The sequence below is a fragment of the Lithobates pipiens genome, unplaced genomic scaffold (genome assembly GCF_037356315.1).
Source record: "Lithobates pipiens isolate NorthernLeopardFrog02 unplaced genomic scaffold, aLitPip1_a1.2 Scaffold_18, whole genome shotgun sequence".
Taxonomy (NCBI): Eukaryota; Metazoa; Chordata; class Amphibia; order Anura; family Ranidae; genus Lithobates; species Lithobates pipiens.
The window spans coordinates 444,128,164-444,141,067 of NW_027507758.1; the positions used below are offsets into that span (position 1 = coordinate 444,128,164).

The following is a 12,904-nucleotide window of genomic DNA, read 5'->3' on the forward strand; positions in this document are numbered from 1 at the left end:
TGAAGGAAAAACTCAGCAGAAAATCTGATAGTGTGTATGGGGCTTTAATGTTGTTTGAATTTACTGTATTTACCCTCCCTGCTGACACCACTGACTTTGGAAGGTATTTGCACGTCTTTACTGCTCTGACAGTAAAGAACTACTTATTCAGCTTAAAGTGTTACTAAGCGCACAACAGTAAAATCAGCCTGCATATGCAGTAAATCATGCTTGTTATATTCACTGTGGAACTTAAGGAGTTAATCCTCTGCATTGTATAAAACTGCCATTTGATCCTGTCTTCTCTGATCCTTCCCTTCTTCCACGGTCCCCAAATCATTTCCTGATAGAACAGAGCCTTGGGGGCAAGCTGTAAATGCTCATTTTGGTGTTTATTGCTAGAGAGATTTTTTGGGAGAGTGCATGTGATCAGCACAGGGCCAATCAGCATTGTTCAACAAAAGATTCGCCCTAATGGGACTTTAAATGAGGTTGGCACCATTTGGCCAAAAAGCATCATACCAGTAACTGAAGTATAAAGTATATGTGTTTATTCAGGTAAAAGGCATGCATACATTGGTATCATCAGCAATGGCCAGTTGTAAAACAACATACATGTAAAATAGACAGTGGTACATAAATGGATGATAAGTATGTAAAACACGAGCATTGGTGTACCGTAAGAGTGGAACACATGTGATACACAAGCATCTAGTGTAACCGACGTGTTTCGCAAGACCCAGCTCGCTCTTCAGGGGTTGACGTGTGTACAGATGTACCTAGGATAGAAGAATATAAATGGGTAGGTTGTGTAGTATTGATGGAGTAGTTGCAGAGGGTGGGAGCCATAATATGGGGTCCCATACTCACCACTAAATGAGGCCAGGATAGCAGGTGTGTGGTTCCCAGAGGTAGCAGCAAGGGTCTCAACCGGGAACGGTGGAGGCAGAGCTGAACAGGAGCCCCGTGGGGCAAACCAGAGGACAGGCATGGTGCGCATGTGAGTGTGTGTCCCCAGGAGTCTCACTGAATCCATGTGCATTGGAAACTGTGGGCGTAAAAAAGTATAATAATGCATTGAGTAGAAATTATATGTATGAACAGAGAGTCCATATATAATGGAAACTGTAGGCGTATAAAAAGTATAATCATGCATTAAGTACTAAGGATATGTATAAATTGAAAGCCTGAGCCAAGAATAGTAGGGACATAGGAGACTGAAAGGGGAAAGGAAAATGGCAAAGAAATGCCAGCAAGTGATAAGAGTCAGGGAAGTGAAAAAGAGAGAAAGAAAAAAAGAAAGAGTGAAAAAAAGCTCAATCGGCACTGTTCAGACAGAGGGTCAGGGGTACTGATAGGACAATCAGGAGAGAATGAAAACTTCTCCTACAAGCTTTAGCCAGTGCTCTGCTGAACACTGATAGAAGTCACATGACTGCTCTAACTGGTGATGAGAAAGGGTATTTAGCAGTTTATATTTACTAAAACTATTGCATTTCCATGTTCTGTGTACTACTGTGGGAGACCAGATATAGTGAATACAGGGCCCTGAGTTTAGTAACAGATTGAACGGACTCTCATCCAACCTTATTCTGTGGCCCACGTGTCTTCTTTAGTGGTCTTAGGTTAAAAAGTTTCCTTCCAGCTCTAGAGTCACATGTAAAGATTTATATATTGAGATCATATCCCATTTTAAGTACTTCTTCAGGATAAATATGTTTCATGTTTGTAGTCATTCCTTATGACCGAGGCCAGGGGCGTAACTAGAAATCACAGGGCCCCACAGCAAAATGTTGTATTGTCACTAGCCACATCCCGGACTGTCACTTGCCATGTCCCGGATTGTCACATTACGGATTGTCACTTGCCACATCGCCTGCCACACGTTATGGATTGTCACTTGTTACGTCACCTGTCACACATTATGGATTGTCACTTGCTGTGTCACTTTCCTGCTGTGTTCCAGTCAGGCAGCAGATTATCAGTCAGGCAGCAGAGAGATAATGTCATCTCTCTGCTTCCCGTGGCTGCCTGCACAGTGAGGGGGGGGGGGGGGGATCTGCACTGCAGGGATGCAGGGTCGGCGGTAGGAGATAATGTCATCTCTATGCTCCCCCCGTCCACCAGCTCCCTGATTGGCCAGTCTGCTCACCCATGAGCCGCCCAGCTGTCTCACCAACTGAGCCAACTGACAGCCCTCGGAGCCACCCGCGGACCCAGGGAGCCGCCCACTCTCACCCGCAGACCCGCCTATCCTCACCAGGCCCCACTCGGCTGCGGGCCTCATAGCGCCTGAGTGTGTCACTATGGCGGTAGTTCAGCCACTGACTGAGGCCCTCAACCCCTCTAATTATCTTTCTCTGAACTCTCTCCAGTTCAAGCACAGCCTTCCTGAGGACTGGTGGCCAAAACTGGATCTCATTCTTGAGATGTGGCCTAACCAGAGTTTTTTTTAAATGGTAGAATTATAGTTTTATCTCTTGAGCAAATACCCTTTTTAAAGCATTATAACAGCTTGCTGCAGCTTGCATTCTATTGCCGAGTCCTTAATCTACTAGGACCCCAAGATCATTTTCCATCTTCAATTCCCCCAGAGGTTCTCCCCCTGGCAAGTAACTAGCATCCATATAGTTCCTTGAAATTTTTCACATTTTGTCATGATACAACCAAAAAAACGTGAATGTATTTTATTGGTATTTTATGTGATAGACTAGCACAAAGTTGCACATAATTGTGAAGTGGAAGGATAAATGGTTTTCCAATTTTTTTACAAATACATTTCTGAAAAGTGTGTTGTGCATTTGTATTCAGATGCCTGTCAGATTGGATGAAGAGCTTCTGTGAACAGCAATTTTCAAGTGTTGCCACAGATTCCCAATTGGATTTAGCTCTGGATCTGGACTGGGTCATTCTAACAAATGAATATGCTTTGATCGAAACCACTCCATTGCAACTCTGGCTGTATGTTTAGGGTCGTTGTTCTGCTGGAAGGTGAACCTCCGCCTCAGCCTCAAGTCTTTTGCAAACTCTAAAAGGTTTTCTTCCCATCACCTCTGACCAGCTTCCCTGTCCCTGCTGAAGAAAAGAATCCTCACAACATGATACTGCCACCACCATGTTTCATGGTGGGGATGGTGTGATCAGGGTGTTGTGCAGTGTTAACTTTCTGCCATATATAGCGTTTTGCTTTAAAGGAGAAGTTCAGCCTGAGCTTTTTAGACTGGGCTTCTCTTATGGGTCACAGGATTGCAATTTGTTTTGCACTCCTGTGACCCGTTTTCACAGGCTGCTGAGATGCGAGCCGCTGAGATGCTGAGACAGCCTCTCCCCATCCCTCCACAGCTCATCGCTCCAGTGAGCGTGGAGGAGCAGAGAGGAGAGACGCTGACTGACTGTCAGGAGCTTTCTTCTGGGGATCTGTGAGAACAGAACCATCGGTGGGGTTCGGTGGCTTGGTTCTCAGTGCAGAGACAACGGGGGACAGTTATAGCATTGGTCTGATGCTCCATCCACCAAGGTAAGTATGAATCAAAAAAAAAATAAAAAACCCATACTTCTCTTTTAGGGCAAAAAAAGTAAAATTTTGGTCTCATTTGACCAGAGCACCTTCTTCCACATGTTTACTGTGTCCCCAACATGGCTTCTCGCCAGCTGCAAATGGGACTTCTTTCTTTCAACAATGGGTTTCTTCTTGCCACTCTTCCATAAAGGCCAGCTTTGTGGAATGCACGACTAATAGTTGTTCTGTGCACAGATTCTCCCACCTGAGCTGTGGATCGCTGCAGCTCCTCCAGAGTTACCGTGGGCCTCTTGGCTGCTTCTCTGCTTAATGCTCTCCTTTCTGAGTCTGTCAGTTTAGGTGGACGGCCTTGACTTGGTAGGTTTGCAGTTGTGCCATACTCTTTCCATTTCCAAGTGATAAATTGAACAGTACTCCATAAGATGTTTAAAGCTTGGGATATTTTTTTAACATAAATCTGCTTTAAACGTCTTCACAACTTTATCACTGACCTGTCTGGTGTGTTCCTTTGCCTTCATGATGCTGTTTGTTCACTAAGGTTCTAACAAAGGGCGTCATAGTACAGCTGTATTTATACTGAGGTTAAATTACACACAGGCGGGCTCTATTTACTAATTAGGTGACTTCTAAAGGCAATTGGTTCTACTAGATTTTAGTTAGGCATATCAGAGTAAAGGGGGCTGAATACAAATGCACGCCACACTTTTCAGATATTTGTAAAATGTTTTTAAATCCAATTTGCGAATCTGTGGTAAGACTTAAAAATTTCTGTTCACAGATGCTCTCCATCCAATCTGACAAAGCTTGAGCTATTTTGCAAAGAAGAATGGGCAAAAATTTCAGTCTCGGTGTGCAAAACTGGTAGAGACATATGCAAAAAGACTTACAGCTGTAATTTCAGCGAAAGGTGGTTCTATAAAGTATTCACTCAGGGGTGCTGAATATAAATGCATGCCACATTTTTCAGATATTTGTAAAACATTTTGGAAAGCATTTATCATTTTCCTTCCACTTCACAATTATGTGCCACTTTGTGTTGGTCTATCATATAAAATCTCCAAAAAAAAGAAATTTAAGTTTTTGGTTGTAACATGAAAAAATTTGGAAAATTTCAAGGGGTGTGAATACTTTTTCAAGGCATTGTATGTTTAGCTCCCAAGTGCATTACTTTACATTTTTCTTTATTAAATCTCATCTACGATCTAGCTGCACACACTTATTTTTTTAACTAGGTCCTCTTGTAAAGTTGCTATATCCTGTTGCAAAGTTTTTGCACTGCTTAGCTTTGTATAACCAACAAACACTGAGATTGAACTTTTTATTCCAACCTCTTTATCATTTACCGTTTTCTATCCAGGTACATAAGATATCATACCCAATGCCAAAATAACCTCATTTGTAAATTAAGCATTTATGGGGTACTGTATCAAAGCCTAATATATCTTATCTGTTAAAAAGGTTGATTTGGGAAGATTGGCATTTCATAAATCAATGTTTGTTACTACTAATAATACTATTTTCATCATAAATTCTTGGATATGGTCAATTATCATTCCTTCCAATAGCTTACATACCATTTTCGCTAGTGAGCTGGTACCATTCCAGTCAGCAAGCTGTCCTTAAAAATTAAGAGTACTTGTCTGGCTATAACATAGCTAAGTTCTTTGAGAACCCTCAGGTGTAAGCAAGCCAGCCCTGGTGATTTATTCACATTATGTTGTTTTTTTAGCCTTTTACAAATACCAGTTTCTTTCAGCCACAACGGTGCATTCAATATAATGTTATTATTCTGACTCCAACTGTTGTAATAGTGACTTATCCCTTGCTGAGACCTCTATGCCTGGCCTGTGTTAGCAGGTATAATCACTGTGTACAATCTTTATCAGATAGCTGGAACCCACCAGGCACATCTTTTCCATCAGTTATGGCAACTGTCTCTCTTCTGAACCTCAAAAGTACTCTTACAAGGTTGTTGGTTAGGTTAGGACCAGTAAGAAGAACATTATTCAGGGATACACCTTGATGTTTGGCACTGGAATCAAACACTACCCAGATTTGCTTTGGTTTACGTAGATGATACACTCCAAAGAAAGGCAGATACCAGCATTCGTCATGTACTAGAAGAGGTGAAGCTGGCTCAGCATGATCATTGTCAAAGATCCTTTATAAAGGCAACAAAATGTTCCGCTATTTCAGGCCTGTTCTTTAGTGTTCACTGAAGTGAATTGAATCTGGATAAAGCTTGTTCACGATTATTTGGAAGTCTGACTCTTGTAGTACGAAGAGGTAATGGTACAACACAGTTGTTAGATTCATCCTTGAAGGATTAATTGTCCATTATTGTGATGAATTCTCGATCTTCAACTGACAAGGTTATTCTGTTGTCATCACATGTAGTACAAAACACTGTTGTCATCACAGGGGATGAGCGTAACATCAAATACCTGGATGATGTCAAGAGGCTTCTCCTTTACTTCATAATGATGAGGGCATTGTTTGAAGTGAGATGCATGCCCATTGCTTAACATGTGAGTTTTGAAGGAGTTGATCTCAGATGGTGGGCGCATTCTATTCAAGCATACATCACTCACTATTACCCAGCCAAGTCTTTGTGCATTTGAGGCATTGCCAGATCTATTGCACTTCTGAGGTACTTTATGTACTTTGAGAATGTCCCTTCCAGGCAAGACTAAGATTTCAGCACCCATGTCCATTGGAATAGGAATTTCTGGTATAGCATGGAAGGCCTATACAAAAGTGGCCATCTTCTTCCCCACAAGCATAATGAAGCAGGAACAGGAAGTACATCAGAAGATGGTAGGGAACACAGAAAGGGATGGCGCTACAACAAAAATAACCACAAGATGGCAGTATAACAACCAGTAATATAAACATTACCATGGGCAGCACAGTGGTGTAGTGGTTAGCACTCTCACCTAGCAGTAAGAAGGGTCGCTGGTTCGAATCCCAACCACGACACTACCTGCCTGGAGTTTGCATGTTCTCCCTGTGCCTGCGTGGGTTTCCTCCGGGTACTCCGGTTTCCTCCCACAATCCAAAGACATGCAGGTAGGATAATTGGCTTCAGTCAAAAAAATTGGCCATAGTATATGAATGGGGACCTTCAATTGTGGGCTCCTTAAGGGTAGGGACCGATGTGAGTGTGCAATGTACAGGGATAGGGACAATTGTAGACACTCAGGTTGAACTTGATGGACTGGTGTCTTTATTCAACCTAACTAACTATGAAACTATGAAACTATGCATATGTAATGGCTTACCTTGGTTGGAGTCCACAGTGCAGAGATGTATGCTCACCCTTGCAAATACACACAGCCCACGGTAACTAGGTAAAAGTCTACCAGGTAATGGAAATAAAAAAATAAAAAAAATAGTCAAAATATTCAAAAATGTTAATACCTCTGCAGAGCTATCCATCTAGCCCGTTACCCGGGCTGGTCGCCCCTGCAATGGTATCAAATAATTAAAGTACCTTACAGTGCCTATAAAATATGAAACCAATTTCAATATACTATGAATGTCCCAAGTGAGTGATCACCTGGGACACCCCTGCAGTAATATCAAATAATTAAAGTGCCTTACAGTGCCTTAAACCACATAAAATATGAAACCAATTGCAATATGCTATGAATGTCCCAAGTGAGTGATCACTCCTGTAAAAAAAAGTGCACAGTGCATGTATGAATGAACAATCACTCCAGTGCTGACTGATTCTTCTTATTTCAAAAGTGCTTCTTTTCAGATATAAAGTGCAATCACCAGCCAAGTGACTTCACCACCACCAAATGAAATGGCCACTCACCAGATCTAATCTGTATATGCGCCTTTAGTTCATTTAGGATAACCACTCCTTTTAGGGATCTAATCAACAGCCTCTCCAAACAGGAAATAGAAACCTCTCATGCTATTTAACTCACAAAGATATATAAGGGACCATCATAGTGCAGTATATCAAAACAAATTTATTTAAAAGTTTTAACACAACAAAGTTCACACTCACATATGCCTGTGCCTGAGCCGGCACCAAGCATGTGCAGCCATGTACTTGGGAGTATGGATTTAATCTGCCTCTGTGTGCTCAAAGCCCTCGGCAGCGGTCCGCGATTTTTTTGAAATATACGTCCCAAGCCTCTTCCTCATACACCGAACCTAACCAACGGAGGTCCCGACAGCCACTATGTGTTTCGCAAAGATTATTATTGCGTCATCAGGAAGCTTCCTAAACATCCCTTTTAATAGAAAAAAGCATGACAGGACCTCTTAAATATGAGATCTGCAGTCAAAAAGACCTCAGGTCTCATATTTACACTAAAATGCAATAAAATCAGAGTAGACAAATAATTCAAGGAGAGTTTGAATGGATGAATGATAGAGTGAGAAAGGAGGTTGAAAGGTTAAGGAAGGGTACAGGAAGGTATGGTAAAGGATTGCCATTCGCACAAAAAATATTTAAGCACAGAGTTGATGTGTGGAATAGCAATAAATATGGTGGTTAGGGAAAAGGTCACAAGAAAATGAGATTGATTGAGGCACAAGGTAATAAATTGTCAAATTTGTATAAAATGTGTTAAAAATGTGCGTAAGGAATATTGCAAATTCTAGAAATAAAACGTGAGTGCGATTTAACTAGGGAGCACTGGAAGATAGTAGGGGGGAGAACACGTGTTAAAACACAAAGAAAGTACACAGAATGGAGAATAGAAGTTTGATATTGCGATATTGGGTTTAAATATGGAAGCAAGTAGTAAAGCAGGGAATCTCACTAAAAACGTAAAAAATTTGTTCTTGGAATGTGCGTGGGGTGAAGGAACAGTTGAAGAGGCGTGCGGTATTTTCTATGGGAAACATGGGCAATTATGGGATGCTCTGTTTGCAGGAGACCCACCTGGATCGAGATACAATTAGTGTGTTAAGACACAGGAAGTATAGGATACAATATGATTCTACGTACACCTCTTATTCAAGGGGAGTAAGTGTCCTGATAGATCCTGGGTCGGGCTTATCCTGCAGGCAGAGCATCATAGATGATAAAGGGAGATATGTTTTCCTCTTTTGTGGTATAGAAGATAAAGTATGTGTGATTGCAAATGTGAATATCCCACCGCCATTTAATGCAGAAATATTAAATGAACTGTTGAAGTTTATAATTGACAAGCCTGTTTCCACAGAAGGCAGGTAGTAGGGGGGGACCCAATGGGTTGATATTCCAATTTTGTGAAGAAACAGGTTTTGTGGACATATGGAGGAGATGGAACCCCTTAAGGAAACAGTATTCTTGCCACTCCAGGACGTACTCCACCTTGTCCAGGATCGATATGGTGCTATGTAATGAAGAGGCGCTGGGGATGGTGGAGAAGGTGGAGTATGAACCAAGGGGAATTTCAGACCATTCACCTGTGACGCTCTCAATGACAATAGGGAGAGGATGCAGTAGAAGGGAATGGAAAATAAATCCATTCTGGTTAGAATTAATGGATAATACGGAGGGGGTAAAAGCAAATTTAAAATAATTTTTGAGTATAAACGTAGGATCCACGTCCTTGGGAACAATGTGGGATGCTCTGAAAGCCTTCCTAAGGGGGGAATTAATAAAAAAGATATCTCAGATTAAGAAAAATGGGACAGTTAAGGAAATAGAAGCAAAAGAGAAGGTAAGGATGTCAGAAGAAAGGTATTTAAGGGCCCCTTCAGAAGAGAGTTATAGGGAATGGGAGGAGAATCAGGTAGATTATAAAAGACTTATATGGGAGAAAGAGGAGAAGAAAAGGCAGTTCACCCTTTGGTGAAGGGGAACAAGTGGGGCGGGTTTTATCATTAATTGCTAAATCAAATAGTTCCTCCCCAATAATACCGGCAATCTTGGACAGGGAGGGTGGTATAAGGAAGTCAACACCTGAGATAGTGGAAGAGTTTAAAAAATATTACGAGGAATTATATAAAGTTTCAAATCCCAATGTAGAAGGGGAGATGCAGGAATTTTTTGGAAAAATAACATTACCCAGTTTATCGGAGGAAGATAGGGAGGGCTTGGAGGCTCCATTGACTCTGGAGGAGTTGCAAAAAGTAACAGCAGAAATGATAAATCAGAAAGCCCCAGGTCCGGATGGACTGCCGATAGAGATTTATAAAAAATTTGGGGATATACTTTTACCTGCCCTCCTGCAGGTGTTCAATGGAGCCTTTGAAGTGGGGCAGTTGCCGCTATCAATGATGGAGGCCACAGTGGTGGTCTTGGCAAAAGAAGGGAAAAAACAATTGGAGACCGCATCATATAGACCTATATCGTTACTGTGTTCAGATGTTAAGATTCTGGCAAAAGTACTTGCAACAAGGGTAAAAAACATAATTACTAAATTAGTACATCAGGACCAAACTGGGTTTATCCCAGGGCGGTCCACAAATATGAATGTGAGACGTGCCTATTTAAATATTCAGATTCCTTCAGAAAATGAAGGGAGGAGAGCAGTCATGTCCTTAGATGCGACGAAAGCCTTCGATAACGTGGAATGGCATTATTTGAGGAAGGTGTTAGCGGAATTTCAATTTGGGCCGAGATTTATGCAATGGATAAGAGTGCTGTATACAGGACCAAGGGCAAAAGTGAGGATAAATGGGGAATGTACGGAGGGGTTCCACTTGGAGAGGGGGACGAGACAGGGGTGCACTTTGTCACCCCTGCTTTTCGCCCTCTCGGTGGAGCCACTGGCCATAGCCTTGAGAGAGGCGCAGGATATCCAGGGGTTTAAAAGGGGGAATGAAGAGGAAAAGGTCGCTATGTATGCAGATGATGTGATGCTGTTTTGGGGGGATACGGGGCCCTCATTGGTAGCGGCAATGACACTGATAAAAGAATTTGGATATTTCTCTGGACTTGAAATCAACTGGGAAAAATCAGTTCTCCTTCCAGTGGATCCGCTAGATACTCCATTGCCAGGACAGGTATCCCAAATTAAAATAGTTAAGAAAATTAAGTACTTGGGAGTGAATATGACGCCAGATCCGAGGCAGTATATAGCAGGGAATTTAGTCCCACTTATGTCAAAATTAAAGCGAAAAACTAGAGTATGGAAGAACCTCCCCCTGTCAGTAGCTGGTAGGTGTAATTTAATTAAGATGGTGTGGATGCCTCAAATATTATATGTCATACAAAATTCACCAGTTTGGATTCCAAAATATTGGTTTAAAAAAATGGAAAGTTTGTTTACAGAAGTAATATGGAAGAATGGAGTGGCAAGAATTAGTTTACAAGTATTACAGATACCCCGCATGATACGGTTGTGGAAGCGGTGGAGGCCGACTCATTTAGGACCAGATGCCCTACAGTTCAACTGATGGTAAAATGCTGGGAGGAGGTAAAAGTAATTTTGGGATATAAAGGATATATGGAATTTTCCCCAATATGGGAAAATAAAAATTTAGTGGAAATAAAAAAAATGGGGAGATTAGTAGAATGGGACCGGAGGGGCGTCCACTTCTTAGCACAACTGTATAGGGATGGGAGGTTGAAAACATTCCAGGAATTAAGGGATGAATATGGGTTACCTGCCCATACCTTCTTTAATTACATACAAATTAAACATGCGTTGGAGGTACAATTCAGAGGAAGGATTCTGGAGTGGAGCAAGATGCCTGTACTCAGGAGAATTATAAATAGTAATACATCGAAAGGAGTTATTTCAGATATCTATGGGTATTTAAAGAGAATAGAACAAGAAGGGGAGATAGAGGATATAAAAAGGGTAAAATGGGAGAGAGATGTGGGCCCAATATCGGTTGAACAGTGGGAGAGGGTTTTGGCGCTGGGAGCGAAAGTTTCATTATCCCCATCACATATTATATCTCAAATGTATTTAATACACAGGGTATATTATACCCCCCTTAAGTTGTTTAGGTTTGGGAGCAGGCAAGACGCAGAATGTCCAAGATGTGGAGATCGAAGAGGGGACTTGATACATATGATTTGGCGATGCCCAAGATTATATAGATATTGGGAAGGAGTAATAGGAAAAATAAACCAAGTGCTTGGGTTATCACTAGAAGTAGAAGCTAAAATTTGTATAATGGGATTGATAGAAGAGGAGGAGGTCCTGGGGGATATCCATATAGCAGTAATCAGATGCCCTTTTCAAGGGAGAAAACTAATTGCGTATAAATGGCAGAGGAGGGAAGCACCCTTAGTAAAGGAATGGATGGAAATGGTTAAAGATACAATAAAGAAGGAGGAATACATATATAGGAAAAGAGGTAACTATGGGAAGTTTGTTAAAATATGGGGAAAGTGGTGTGAGTAGTGAGCAAGAGTGAAAGGAATGTAAGAGTTATGGATGAAGGAGAGAGTGAACATGGGGCGGGGAGGTGGGAGGGAGAAAGGAAAGAGTAGATTGTTTAACTTTGTATTTATTTATATTCTCGATACGTTGTTGATTGTAATATGTATCTAATATCACTGGGTGGGGGAATTGGAGGTGGAGAGGTTTGGGGGAGGGTAGGGAAATATGGATGTATGGGAAATTATTGTATGTTTTTATTTTGTGGTTGTATTCGCTAATTTGAATATAAATTAAATAAAATAAAATAAGATTTGAATAAAAAAAATAAAAATAAAAAAATGCAATAAAAAAAATGGCCCTTTCAGAGCTATGTGCGAAAGTGACGTCTTGACATTGTTTCCGCCCTGCAATGGTATGGAGACGGGTGGGGGCCATCTTCCCCTCACTCGTCTCCATACCCAGCAAGGGAAAACATCTGATCATTTCCGCCACTGCCAACGGCTCAGGTAAACGGCGGAGCACACCAGAGCATGGCGGGAGGAGGTGTGCCCTCTCCCACCGCCGATAAAAGTGATCTTGCAGCAAATTGCCGCAGAGACCACTCTTATCGGAAAGTGACCCATCGGCCAAAGAAGAGGATACTGGGGTTATGGCAGCTAGCTGCTGCCATAACAATGCTATTCCTCTATAAAGTTAGGGTGTGTCAGGAACGGTGTTGTTGCTGGGATCGCCTGCTGGTGTCACTGTTGCTTTTGCCATCAAAGGTTGCAGTTCTGGTGGTCACCAGCGGGTGTCTCCCAGCAAACAGACATTCTAATAATCCAGCTGCACCTGAAGTGGTATGGTTTGGAAGTATATAAGCCCGCCCTTCACTGAGGCTCATTGCTTCAGAATCCTTCCTGCTAGCCTTGTCCCTGCCTGACCTGTTGCCTGAGACCTGTTCCTGATTTGCTTCCTGTCCTGGACTCTGTTCCCTATACCTGTGACTTGTCCCCTGATCCCTGCCTTGGCTCCCCTTCCGCTTCCTCCACCTGGCCTCCTGTTCCCCTTGTCTCTCATCCCTGCCTTGTTATATATGTGTTCCCTTTCCATGTATATAGTTAGTTAGTTAGTT

At 41.9% G+C, this 12,904-nt stretch overlaps 1 long non-coding RNA gene across 1 annotated transcript in view; it reads right to left on the bottom strand.

The window, feature by feature from the left end:
• Positions 1-508: 508 nt before the first annotated feature.
• The window catches only part of LOC143990204 (uncharacterized), a 76,804-nt gene continuing 64,408 nt past the window's right edge, over positions 509-12,904 (bottom strand). Inside the window, exons 2-4 of the long non-coding RNA XR_013277212.1 lie at positions 6,781-6,857; positions 850-1,027; positions 509-758 (exon numbers count right to left, since the gene is read on the bottom strand). This is a non-coding gene — a long non-coding RNA (uncharacterized LOC143990204). The remainder of the gene's footprint in view (positions 759-849; positions 1,028-6,780; positions 6,858-12,904) is intronic.